The sequence below is a fragment of the Cornus florida genome, unplaced genomic scaffold (genome assembly GCF_030987335.1).
Source record: "Cornus florida cultivar Cherokee Brave unplaced genomic scaffold, ASM3098733v1 CherokeeBrave_3.0.0_Hap2_Chr07, whole genome shotgun sequence".
In the NCBI taxonomy this organism is placed as follows: Eukaryota; Viridiplantae; Streptophyta; class Magnoliopsida; order Cornales; family Cornaceae; genus Cornus; species Cornus florida.
In genome coordinates, this window is record NW_026775577.1 from 72960456 (window position 1) to 72975205 (window position 14750).

Here is a 14750-nt window from a genome sequence, read left to right on the forward strand (position 1 = left end):
ATGAAGCAATTCTAGGATAAGTCAAAGAAAGGAGCCAAGTGGAAGCAAAATGAAGAAAAATGTGGAAATCAACATCTTCGATTGATCTCAGATCAAAGTTCAATCGATCTCAGCACTTCAAGATGGATCAGAGCCATGATGACATTTTCAGAGATCTCAAAAGTTCGATTGATCCAACATCATTCTTCGATCGATTGAACAGCTTTATCCTTATCCAAATGATTGATCTTATCTAGTTGTACTACCCTACCAACCACTTTTGTCATTTTCCCAAAAATATCTTTAAAATATTTCAAATTAGTCTTTATCCAAAAAGCGCCACCAGTTAGGATCGATCCGGCCTAAGTTCGATGGATCTCAGCCATGTTCGATCAATTTAAGTCCAAGGTTCGATTGATCGAACTTCCTCCAGTGCGAAAAAGTTAAATTTCCAGCTCATTGAAAGTTGTCCTTTATCCAATCATTGGGGAATATTGTGTGCATGACCTCAGCTCATTTTGGGTGTCATTTGACCTACCTATATAAGGATAAGGATTGCTTTTTATAAGGAGGATCTCATACCATATCATATCATCTCATACCTTGTAAGAACTCTAGGAGAGCAAGCTTAGAGGAGGAGGAGGCGAAAGACACCATTGGAGACTCTTCATCAACCAAGGAGCAAATCTCTACCATAGAGTTAGCCCTTGAGGGTTGGAGAAGCACTACCATGAGTGGCTAGACATCCTCTTGGGGCTAGAGTGTGCCCCCAAGCATACTTTCTACATCTTGATTTTGTGTATTATTGAAGGATTAGTGTTGTAATACATGTTTTGACACTTATATATATATAGATTGTGACGACCCTGGTTTTTAGGCTAGCGTGTCCTGTGATGAACCGAAAATTGACCCGATAACAGATCCGATATGAAGAAGCGAAAATAGAAAACAAGACTCTAAGAAGTCAAAATGACCTTCCATGAGGTCGTGGAACTCAATGATAACTGACGCGGAAGCAAAAGGTCAAAAATATGACAAATAAGCCCCCAAGGGCAAAATAGTCATTTCTGAAAATTATGGACTCAGGTGCCACCGAGCACACCACTGAAAGGACAACAAAAAACTAATCAAGATGGACTCAAGAATCACTTGATTCGGAGTCCGGATGAAAAAAATATGAAACTCCAAAGTTTCATAAAAATCACATTTTTGGGTTTGAAATAAATGCAGCAAGGGTACTTCGCAAGGGGTAAAATGGTCTTTTTCGACAATCTGAATGTAACTAAGCATATTGTTAGATAGACCAGGAAAAATTAAAGAATTTAGACTCAAGAATCACTTGATTCGGATTCCGGACGAAGAAGATATGAAACGTCAAAGTTTCATAAAAACCAACTTTTGGGTTTAAAATCAATGCGGCAAGGGTACTTTACAAGGGGTAAAATGGTCTTTTAAGATATAATTTGATGCAATCGTGCATACCGTTATATAGAACAGCAAAAACTAATAAACTTAGACTAAAAAATCACTTGATTTGGAGTCGGGACGAAGAAGATATGAAGCCTCAAAGTTTTAAAAAAAATGACTTTCTGGGTTCAAATCTAGATAGGACCTGCACAGATTTTTGGACTTCAAATGTGGTTTTGAGGGCTTAAATCACATTTTTTGGCAAAAAGTTGTGAACAAACCCCCCCTAAAATCATGTTTTCTACATGACCATGTCAAGAGAAGATTTTATTTTACAAGTGAAATACCCAAAATGACCCTTAGATCAGCACTTTTTCCGGAGAAACCTGGAACGACCAGATTTTCTAGATCTGCGAGTTGTTTTCGGCATCAAGACGATTTTTTTTTTTTTTTGTAAAAACACGAAGAAGGATCATAGACGAAAATGAAAAATAAACATTATGAAGTACCCAGAATGCCCCTAGATCAGAAAAGGGCAAAAGGATTAAAAAAACTGCTATATGCATAACAGAAAGCTGAACTTTGCATGGGATATCCGGTACCAAGGTGACATTTTCTGGAGAAACACGAAGAAGAAACCCCCCCTAAAATCACGTTTTCTAAATGACCATGTCAAAAACGGAATTTATTTCCTGAAGGAAAACCCCAAAGTGCCCTAAAATCAGATTATGCAACAAAACTTCAAAATGAGTCTATAGGAAGCTCAAAACATAAACGATAAGGTTTTGCCCAGAAACGACCATGCATGCAAACGTAACTTACCTATTTGGACGTGTTACAATGGTCCATGACTTAAAAATATAGCCGATGCAAAATCCGACCAACCAACAGGCAAAAAGGCAAAAATGGACTTGGAATGGAAAACATGGAATCCAAAAATGTAAAATGGAGTCAAATGACCATTTGGCCCTTGGCCACACTTCATACAAGATTAATAAGACCCTATGAAAGAATGAAAATGGAATTCCCACACCCGATACAATAGTGGTGAAACAATGACTTGCGATTTTTCAAGGTTTTCATAATATTTCATGAAGTTAAAAAGTTATATAGAATACAATACACATGTCATTGGCCTTCGGCCTCATCTCATACATGTCAAATACATTGAAAGGAGTGCACTTATGGACAAATTACATACATGGAATCAAAGAATACAAATTGTACATATAAGTCTACAAAATGACATTTCATGCTAACATTCGCATGAAATGGAAACTTGAAAGCTACAAGACATCCAAGGAATGCTAGGCATCATGAACCAAGTCTTCGTACTTGAAATATGCCCCAGTATCATAGGGGTGAGTAACATAAAGCTACTCGTAGGAGATGAGTATGCATCGACCTAGCATTTTACAAATTTATCACCTTAAAGTGAAACATGTTAAAGGGGCTCATGCCACCTAACGTCTATGTCCAAGTGAGACTCGGGAAGCATCCTAAGCTACCTTAGAGTCTAAGCAACAAGAATCATGATATACATACGTGTATGAAACGAATCATGGTTGGGATAATCCAAAGAACACGACAAGAAGAATGCTTGAGCATAGATTAACATGAATTGCATTTTCAATACAATTGAACTAGGTCTAGAGTAATCCATACAACATCACAAAAGCATATTTGAATACAAGTTAACAAGAATCACATTATCCATGCAATTCAACAACAAAAGAGCATGTTATACAATGCAACAAGGTTTAAGTTCTCAAAGCCATCAACTTAGAATCTAAAGCACAAAATAACAGTAGTGGTTTATGCCACCTAACGTCTATGTTATAAATGAATCAATATGATCAATCCTAAGCTTTATTCGAACGTCAAAACACGATTTTCAATATCGATGCAATTTAACCAACATTGAAACTTCCAATACAACGCATAAAGCACAATTTCGCAAAGTTAACATCCTATAAATTAAAATGAAACGACAAATAAGAAACAACAAGTTACAACATCATCTAGTTATCAACTTGAAAATGAAATGCGAAATTAAATAAAGTGGGTACTCGGATGTCACGCCGGATCAGACCAACAACATAGTTACTTTAGGGTTACTAGCCCATAGGTAACCTCCCTATGTGCGCACTAGACTATATAGAGGGACTATCCCTCGTACTAGAACCACGTCCTAGCCATAGTCAAACAACGACATCCCCAAGTTTCCAAAATCAACAAGTTGTGCAACAATGCATATATCAACAGGAATATACAAGATAATCAACTATTTACCCAGCACAACCAAATTTGGAAACCTATACAATACATGCTCTAAATCCACAACTAATATGCTAGGATGAATGTCGAATCTTCAGTGTGCGATTCATTACACGCTATATATGAATGATGTTAAATATGAAGTGTGCAAATCATTACGCAAGATAATATTATATTCAATATTGAAAACATAAGCTCATAAGTTTAAATACAACAACAAGGTAGAACTTTAATTAAATCATGCTAATTTAAATCCCAAGGTTCTAAAACAACTTCAAATAGTCTCAAATTAATACATGCAAGTAAACAAGTCATGATTAATACAAATATCAAGTTAAAACCTTAATTAAGCTAATGGGACCACAAAATAGATTTTAATTAATTCTTTAAATTAAAATCTCTAGATTTTCAAACTTAACCAAATGCTCTCAATTTAACATATCTTAGAGAATATGTCAATGACTAATGTGATATCACATTACAAGTTTATTTCATTCAATTTATGACCATGTGAATTTAACTTTCACTAAAGTTAAATATAAATTAAAAGTTGTAATTCTCATACAATTAATCCCAATTTAATATATGTGAATAACTATACCTAAGCTGAATTTTCTAGCATGCCACAATATAATTCCAAGTTGTATATCACCATGAGGATTAAATCTTAAACATGGAATTTAATTAAATAAAATGTTTCAAAACCTAATCAAATATTCTAAATCAAATATATGTGAAGCTATATGGCATGTAAGTCAAGAATATCAAGTCGGAATTCAAATAGAGTGAATAGTGCACTCGGGGTAAATTAATTAATTAAATTAATTAATAATTACTAACTTTCAAAACATCTCCAATCACTTTCAAATTCAACTATGTTGGAGAGCATGCTAAGGCCTAATTTAATATGCTAACACATATTGATTTTAAGTTAGTTAAGGCCATGTGAATTAATCTTTCACCTAAGATAAATATTAAATAAAATCTTTAATACATGTTCAAATTCCCTCAATTTAATATATGTCAATGACCATATTATAGAGTATTATATTACCATGCTACATGTTTAAAACAAGTCATAAGCAACCGGGAAAATCAAATCCAATACAAGAAAATTAAATAATAAAATCTCTAGATTTCGTATTTAAGTATGCAATCAAGTTGTATAAACATCAATAGCATGTTATATAACAAGAATCAAACCTATAACACCTCCTACCTCAATTTGAGATGAAAATCCCAAAGGCCCACCAAAATAAAAGTGCTCCGAATTCGACAATACCTAGAGGTTTTGTCGGGGACAACACCGTGAACAAGAATCCGCAAGAAGCCCCATGAAAATCTCAACTTGACTTCAAACCCGTACTCAAAAAATCGTCGAAAATGGATTCTAATAAGGGCGAAAGGTAGAGCACGTCAAGAGAAGCAATAAATGCTAAGGCCGAAGGATTTCTACCAAGGAAAAGTGGATCAAAGGAGGAAAGAGAAAGTGGCAGCCATGGCTGCTAGGAGATCCGGCCAAGAGAGGTGGGGAAGATGACCAAAATCTGATTTTTCACTTTAGGGCATCCTATTTATAGTAAGTCTCAAAAACTGCCCCGAAAGGGCCCCGCCGGGTCTGGAAAAGTGGATTTTGAGCAAACGCGCTCAAACGGAAAAAATCCGTGAACAAAAAAGATTCAAAATGAGAAAATATGAACAACAGAAGAAATGGCATTGAAAACTGAGTCCCGAGCAGAAAGTTGTGCCCCGAACAAGTTCGACGGCAATAGGGTCTAAAAACTTTGAAACTGGGGAAAAATGACCAGAAGAAAATTCTATGAATTTACGAGTCAACGAAAAGTGAAAATGAATCCCGTACAAGGATCCAGGCTCAAGACAAGACATTTTTGCTATAACTTTCATTAATTGCACAATGGCCCCTACAAAAAGGGTTAACTGCAAAATTGTCCTAGAATGAAAATATCTTCCAAAAGATATTTTTTTAGATGCCCTTGAAATAAAATATCTTCAAAAGATATTTACGAAAACACCCCAAGAAATGAAAAAGATTTTAAAGAATTGTGCATCCATGCCCTTGTGGGCACCGGGAGCAACCAGAGTACTTTCTTGCAAAAGTAAAGATACGTATTTCGAGGAAACCACTCAAAATGAAGATACGTGAAGTCAAAAACCAACTCAGAGCATGAGAAGTGAGGTTGTGCCAAAAACTGACAAACAGAGATAAGACAGAATAGGGAAAAGGACGAAATAGCGCATAGTGTTGAAAAACGAAAAATGTGAAAATGACTCGGTTCTCAAAGGAAGTTGTCAATCCACGGAAAAGAGTCTTAGGAACTAATTCCAAGCACTCGAGATGACACTAAGCGACATGAAATAGAGATCAGAAAAGAAAATTAAACGAAAAAAATTCATTCGTAAAATTTCAGGAAAAAGGAAAGGAAGGCAAATGACTAGGTCGTTACATAGATCTTGTTTATTCAATGATTTATGTGGTTTAATGCTTCCAATTGATCATTTTATTCTATCTATATGTCTATGTATGCTAGAATAGATGCTCATGTATTTATCTCTATTTCTTATGTTATTGATGCATGTCTATGTGTATTAATGCTATAGATCTAGAGATTATCAATACATTGTGCTTAAAAGAATGCTCTTGTGATTTTCTAGATGGTCCATGCTCATTTCTTGATGGATTGTGCCTCTCTCTTAGCTCAATTAGTTTAATTTTATGTCATTAGCTTAATTATAGTGTAGTGGTAGCATAGTTGTTAGATGGGAGGACAATCCATGCTTGTTGTTTGATGTTCCATACTTTTAAATGCAAGTAACATATGTCTCTAACCTTATGGTATATTTGGTTTGTGAGCTTAATGAAAGGATTAATAACTTACTCGATATATTGTGCTTTTCACATGCTATTTAGACAATATATACTTAATTGCTAGATATATTGTGCTTTTCAGATGTTGATTAGACAATGTATGCTTAATTGGTCACCCTTGCTAATTGAATCAACCAAACACACACACACATCAATATTGCAACACATATTTCCCTCATTAGTCACTAGTTAAGGGTGTAGAAAAACATTGTTTGGTGGTGACCTCTAAACCCCAAGATTTCTCTCTCTCTTACTTACTTCTTATTGCATTCAATTATTTAATTTAATTTGCTCTCTAGTTTAATCAACCAACCAATCATTTGTTTGATCACTCGACCTACTAACCCTAATAGCAATTCCACAAGCTAGTACGACTCTAATCCCTTGGGACGATCCCTACTCACTCTTGCTACTTTAGTAGTAGTGTTGGCAATGGTTTTTTTATAAATTTAAACTTGAACCAAAAGGCTTTTCTTGAACCGCACATTCACTACATTTATATCAAGCGGCTTTTGTCGTCAAATTTTGGCGCCGTTGCCGGGGAATAGGAAACATCGTATTTGTGGAATCAATTAGGAATTAGTACTCTTTTGATTGTGTCTTTACTTTGTTTTTATTTTTCTTTTGATTACTTATTGTGTTTGTTCATCTTTGACAAGGAGCATTGAGCTAGGAGCCAAATAAAGGAGCATCCAAGCAAAGGAGCTAAGCAAGCAAGGGAAAATGCTAAAAATTTAAATTTTTTTTTACTAAGCTAAGCTATAAATTTGGAGTTGAAGTGCTAAAGGACCTTTGTGAGCTTTTCCTTACTCAATCCCTTAGTTAAATCATCGGCCCGAGTGGATGCTTGTTTTTAATTGTTCTTTGCATCATTGTTGTTAAAGCATAGGAGTATGGGTTAAGTGTTTGTGGAGGAAGTTTCATTGGAATTGTTGTGAAGTTGAAGTGTTTGTTCATTCATTGTGTTTATGTGTTTTCACATTGTGCATGCATGGTCATAGATCACTAAGACCAACTTTTGTCCCTCTTGATTTGCATCTTGAATCCGTAATTAGAAATCATAGAGGAAGAGGAAGTTCTAGTTCTACCCGATCCATTACATCAATGGAAGGCCATAATGAAGAGAATGTAGAGGACCTTGGTCACATAGACCAATAAGGTATCCTTCATCCAAATGTGCATCATGAGAACATTTAAGCACCATTAGGCATGCCTAGGCCATTCATTCACCAACCACAACAACAACAAGGCCAAGGCCAAGTTCCATTTGGAATGCCAAGGCCAATGTATACTCCGCAACCTCCCATCATTCAAGGAAATCAAAATCAAGGTGCCCATGTTGCACCTCAAATTGCTAATCCTCCACTTGCTTTAAGAGATCACTATGTGCCTAATGAATACAATGCACCCACATGCATTCAATTACCACTATTTAGAGCACATCACTACGAAATTAAGCCACAAACCATTCAAATGCTTCCTAACTATCATGAACTTCCAAGTGAAGAACCTTACAAGCATTTTGATGAGTTTCTTGAAGTATGTTCCACCGTAAAATATACAGACATGCCGGAAGAGGTTTTAAGACTCAAACTTTTTCCATTCACCTTAAAAGACAAGGCAAAGTATTGGTTTAACAATCTTAGGCCTTTTTCAATCACTTCTTGGGCAGAAATACAACAAGAGTTCTTGAAGAAATACTATTCGGTTTCTAAGACCAATGCCATAAGAACCTCAATTCGAGAATTTTCACATGGGGATGGAGAAATGTTTTATGAGGCATGGGATCGCTTTAATGAATTACTTAGGAAGTGTCCACATCATGACATGCCCAAATGGCAATTAGTTCAATATTTCTTTGAGAGCTAATCGGACAATTACAAAGGCATGGTTGATGCTTCCATAGGTGGCTTATACATTGATAGGTATGAGGATGACGTGTGGCATCTTTATGAGAACATGAGTGAAAATTGTTTGCATAAAACATTATCATCCAAGAATGGTAGAAATTCACAAGGTAGGAAGAGTGTTGGCTTACATTAACTTGACCATTCAAATGAAATAGCCGCCGAAATGAAGTCCTTATCTTAAAGGTTTGATCAATTCTTGATTAACCAAAACTCGGCGAGCCAAGTATCTTTCTTCCCTAACCATTCTCATCGTGCATCAAATGAAACACATATGACTTGTTCTAGTGTTCTTCATTCTACTTCTCATTGTCCTCACGGACAAGTGCAAAATGAACCTAATGAACAAGTCAATGCAGCTTTTGTGAACCAAGGGAACAATCCTTATGGTACTCATTATAATCCAAGTTGGAGAAATCATATGAATTTCTCTTGAAAAAACCAAGGAGAGGGCTCAAACCCTTCCCAAGGTGGTTTTCAAGGGAAGTACATTCCACCTCCACTTCAAAACTAAGGATCCCAATGTTATAGACCTTATCAATCACAAGGGAATTAATTTGCTAATTCTCATTTTCCCAACCAATCTTATTCCCAAGGAAATACTAGAAGTCCCGCCGTTGAAGAAAAAGTTTTGAATGCTTTAGGTACTCTTGAGGCTAACACACAATTGCTTCATTCTCACTCTCAATCTATTACGAAGCTAGAAACCCAAGTAGGGCAAATAGCAAGCACTCTTAATGCAAGAGAGAAGGGAAAGATGCCTATTAATGCCCCACCTAAGCAACAATGTGTTGTGAAAACCCATTCCTCATCGGAAGGCCACACCATTGAACATGTTAATGCGGTGACTACCTTGCGGAGTGGTAGGATTATGGACAATCAAGTTGAAATGTCCAATGAAGAGAGTGAATCGGTGCAACCTCAAGTTGTCACTCGTCCCGTTTCACATCCCATTCCTCCTTCATTGCATATACATGATCTTGTGAATGAGAAAACTTCAAAATGTGATTTGAAGAATGATTTTGAAAATGGTTTGAAGAAAGGTTTACAAAAAAACGAATTTGAAAAGGTTTTGCTGAAAAATGACTTGAAACAAAATGATTTGAAAACTTCTTGTGTTGAAGAGACTTCAAAGAAAAAGTTTCATTTCCGGATGCCTTAAAAGGATCCATTTCAAAAGACAAGCAAAAGGCGAAAACCAATGAAATCATGGAAAAGTTTAGGCAAGTGAAATTCAATCTTCCACTTTTGGATGCAATCAAGCAAATTCCGGCTTATGCCAAATTCTTGAAAGACTTGTGCACCCAAAAGCGGAAAAACAAGAGCCAAGCACCAAGAAAAGTGGTTTCGACTGAGCAAGTAAGCTCAATTTTGAAACATAACACTTTGCCAAAGTTTAAGGACCCCAGTTCACCTACTACTCATGCATTATTGGTGATCATATCATTAATCGGGCACTTCTTGACTTAGGAGCAAGTGTTAACCTTTTTCCATACTCGGTTTATGTCAAATTGGGCCTAGGTGAATTAAAACCAACGTCGGTAGTTTTATAACTTGCCGACCGATCCATTAAGAAGCCTAGGGGTATAATTGAAGATGCTTTGATAAAGATTGACAAATTCTTCTTCCCCGTTGATTTCGTTGTCATTGACACGGAACCGGTCCCCAATCCTAAGAGCCAAATTCCCATTATCCTTGGCCGTCCTTTCTTGGCAACCGCTAATGCCAACATCAATTGTAGGACGGGGATAATAAAGATCTCATTTGGCCACATGAAGATGAAGTTGAATATCTTCAATCCTACACCCAATTCATTTTTACAAATATGAAGGAGAGGTTAATGTTGTAGACAAATGTCATGATCTTCAATGTCAAGGAAATGAGCTTTTGTGTAAGACCAAAACTTCAAAGGAATCATCTTCAATCTTGCATTCTAAAAGTGTTGTTTCAAATTCTTACTTTGAAAGGGCATGGAAGCCCAAAGATTGTTCTTGTATTGACAAGGGAACAAAAGTTTCTTTTGAGCTTAATCCAACAAGTTCTTCAAAGAACCATTTGTTGGATGGAGTTCAAAGCATCTATCACCCCAACAAAAAGGGGATGCATTACAAGATCTTTAATCCGGGCTAAAAGAGCCCAACGTCTTGTTAGAGACGTTAAAGACTAGCAACGACATTTCGTAGGGTGTCGAAACCCTATTCCTCCCTCATTTCTATCTTAAATTTCATTTATTGCGAAGTTTAGATACTTGTTTTTGGTTCATATGCATTGATAGGAACTGTGATTAGGATTGCATGAAATTTTGTGTTGTGATTGAGCATTTTGCACAAGTTCGATCGATCTCAAATGAGAGTTCGATCGATCGAACTTTCACCTGCATCCAACACTTAGAAAAATTTTCTACCTGCATCCAAATCACCTCTCTGTCCCATCGTTCGAACTTATTCTTCGATCGATCAGGAGACCTTCGATCGATCCAACTTTAAAGTTTGATCGATCTCATGATCCAACACTTAGAAAAATTTTGAGCCTGTATCTACCTACATATTTCACCTCTCTGTCTCATCGATCGAAAACATTCCAAGATCGATCTGAAATTCTTCGATCGATCCAACTTCAAAGTTTGATCGATCTTCAAGTTCCAACACTTAGCCAAATTTTTGAACCAAAAACCTGCATATTTTTTTGCCCTCTGTCTGATTGATCGAACATTTTGTTTAGATCGATCTCAGTTCTTCACTTCTCTATTTTGACCCTTGTTTGACTTTATTTGACTTTTTAATTTTCAAAAATCCAAAATTTTTTTTAATTTCATTTTAATTTTCAAAAATCCAAAAATATTTTTATTTCATTTTAATTTTCAAAAATTCAAAAATATTTTCTATTTTTCAATTTTAATTTTTAATTTTAGTTTTAATTTTTCAAAAATTTCAAAAAATCCCAAAAATACTTTGAGGAGAGATCATTAAAGTTCGATCGATCTGAAGTCTCAGTTCGATCGATTGAACTAATCGGGAAATGTTTTTAAAAATAGACCTGGAGGGTCTCAAGATCGATCATTTAGAATGATCCAACCCTCCAAACCCTTGTTCCTCATCCTTCCTGTCACCAGTGTGCCCCATCATCATTATCTTCTCCGGCAAACATCCGGCGAGTTCCAACCTTTGATTTTCTCTCTCTCCTCTCGGATTTGCATCACCATCTTCCTCTCATCTTCTCTCGCGACTAGAGGTGAGATCCGAACCACACTTTGTCCTTTCAAGCTTCAATTTGACAATATATGTTGCCTACATGCTAGATCTAGGATGAATGATGATGAAATCCACCATTGATGAGCTTAAAGTATGTTTGTATATATGTGTATATATGTTTTTATATTTTTGATTTTTGAATTGATTATAGGAGTATGGGCCATACTAAGTGAGTAGAATTGATTGGATTGTTGTGTTGATAGGCCCACGACCTTGTTCGTGTGGCCCCTGAGCTTCCAAAGTCACAGATCTGTGACCTTTGAGTTTTTACCTTCGCATAGTTCGATCGATCGAACTTCAATCTCAGATCGATCTTGAGAGATCGATCGAACTCATACCTCAGATCGATCGAAGTTTTGAGATCGATCTCAAACCTTTTTATGATCGATTGAACTTCACAGATCACACACACACACTTCATTCATCATATAATTTGTTCATGCTGTCTCATATATGCCCAATGCCTGTGATATTCCATATTGGATTCATTTCATACTTACACTGTTTAGCATGTTTCATACCCTGTCACTTGCATAGATATATGTCATATATGTTTTGTCTATCTTATTTGATATGCATGTTTCTATTTTGTGCATTCAAGTCTTAATTTTGGCACTAACTCCCCTTGCAAGTTTTTAAATCATTTTTTTCAGGCTATGACTAAGCGCAAGACTATTGCCAAGAGGCAACACGGGCGTCAGAGACATATCCGACCGAGGATAGAGGAGCTAGCAGAGCCCTCTCATTCATAGGAGGAGCCCTTACAACCTACTCTACTTTAGTCACCTGCTCATGAGGCTGAGAATGATCATATTCCATCCACCTCTGCAGCTGAGCCTGCGTTTACACCATTACCATCTCCATCACATGCTGGAGTTGAGTATTCACCAGTACCGTCTCCACCACGCCAGCTAACTCAGCCAGCTCGAGAGCGTGATAGGCCCGTGCCTAGATATGCGCATATGGCAGTGGACCATGAGTCGGTGTTCGACACAGATTTCTTCTCTAGATTGGTGCTGACCCGATCAACTTACCATGACATTATTCAGAGGGGCCTTGTAGTTATTCTTGCCCCAGTTACAGAGCCAGTCTACCTGCGGCTGGTACGGATGTTCTTCCAGAACCTCCAACCGTCCCCACGTACCATAGCAGAGCTGGTCACTACCATAGATGGCCATCAGATCACGATTACTGTGGACTCGTTAGCCCGCTCATGCCATTGTCCACACAGATGCCCTCCGGAGCTACATGAGCTATATTCGAGGCTATACAGGCCTTCTTATGCCGACATGGCAGTATTTCTTACAGGTCACCATGCCGATGGCGAGACTTTCGCCACCCGCACATTCCTTCTAGATGACCTATGGTTCTTCGATTTCATTCTTTTTCGGAATATATATATGGCCGGGCATAAGATCCAGTGGCGAGGAGACTATTTGACAGCCCTCTACGCATTCTACACAGGCCATTGGGTATTTATCCCCATGCTTATCTAAAGCGTGATGAGGAAGCTATTCGACGAGTATATCAGCAAGGAGAAGTCCGGAAGGGCTAAGTCTCTCCCTTTTGGCCACCTCATCACCCAGGTTCTGATTGACCAGTGCTACCCTTTTCATTCTCGGGAGCACCCTGAGAGAGGTTCTAGTCACTTCTTGAAGAAGGACTGGGACAAGAGCTACAATGCCATCATTACTAGACTACAGGACCACGCAGTAGTGGTTGCAGAGGAGCTAGAGGGTGAGGAGGCAGAGGCAGCAGCTCAGGCAGCAGTAGCAGATCCCGCAGCGGACGATGTACCAGTAGGTCCAGCTGCCGAGCATATAGACATTGATTTGGAACGACCTGCAGATGACGTAGAGTAGCACTCTCTAGCCAGGTCGCCAGTACATGAGGAGGAGCAGACTCAAGAGCTTTCTTCTGATTCATCCATACCTGAGGGTCCTAGTCAGATCCTCGGCTTTGGAGAGCGTCTTCAGGCTCTTGATAAAGGTGGATAACAACTCCTTTTCACTAAGTAGCCGGGATTCTAGCCTCATCAAGCACTGAACTTCTCGCACCGAAAGGTGGAGGGCCTAAACTCTAGGTTAATAATTGTTTATTAAAAAAAAAAAAACAATAAAAAGTGAAGACTTATCCCAAATGGTGAGAAGTGGGAAATGATTAGATGGAGGTTGTTTTGATTTGTAGCCTAGTTGATTTGAGCTTGTAGGTGTTTGAACGCCTAATGCCCTAAAGCCGTCTGGTTTGGGAGTCATTGACCTAGTGCTCGACCTCATGAATCGCTAGAAAGCTTAATAGATCAACACATTGCACCATGCTTCCATCTTTGATCCTATAAAAAATAAAAAAAAAATAAAAAAAATCGAGTGAAAAGAATAAGCGCACCTAGAACAATAAAGCTTTAATAAAAGGTTCACTTTTTGTCTTAATAATTCGTACTAGATTGGTGTGCTAGTTTGAGGGTAAGGATGTGATTAATTCTTTAGTTGGCTAAGATAGCAACACATTTGATGCCGGTCCACTCAAAAAGGATTCCAGAGTTGTTTTGATTTGCATGATCATTTTCTTGATGTGTGGAGGACCATATTTGCTTGCTTGATGTTAAAATTTTAGGAGATTGCTCGAAAATATTTGAAACATTGCATACTTGAGGTAGTTTTCTCCCAATGCTTGTTTGCAATATTAGTACCTCTTTTGAAAGAATGAGCTTAATGTTTGTGGGTACCATTTCTGGAAACCCTCACGAGACTTCACTCGTCCAATAGGGGTAGACTAGGGGTTTAAAAGGCTTATTGCATATGCTAAGTGCAATTGTGCTCCCTACGAAAGTGGCGTTATCCATTTATTGTTTTCTAAATTCATACTTGTATAGTTGTTCATTTCATTTCCTTACTTCATAGTTCATTGCTAGGGACTAGCAATATTTAAGTTTGGGGGTGTGATGAGCGCTGAAAAGTGCGTATTTAAACCCCTTAAGCTTAAGCATTCTAGTATCTTTATCTATCTTACTTTGCCGTTTTAGATTGATTTCATATTATTTCT

At 37.4% G+C, this 14750-nt stretch overlaps 1 pseudogene; it reads right to left on the reverse strand.

Annotated features, from left to right (window-relative positions):
- Window positions 1-8280: 8280 nt before the first annotated feature.
- On the reverse strand, window positions 8281-8379 carry LOC132267858 (small nucleolar RNA R71; annotated as a pseudogene).
- Between the last annotated feature and the right edge of the window lie 6371 nt (window positions 8380-14750).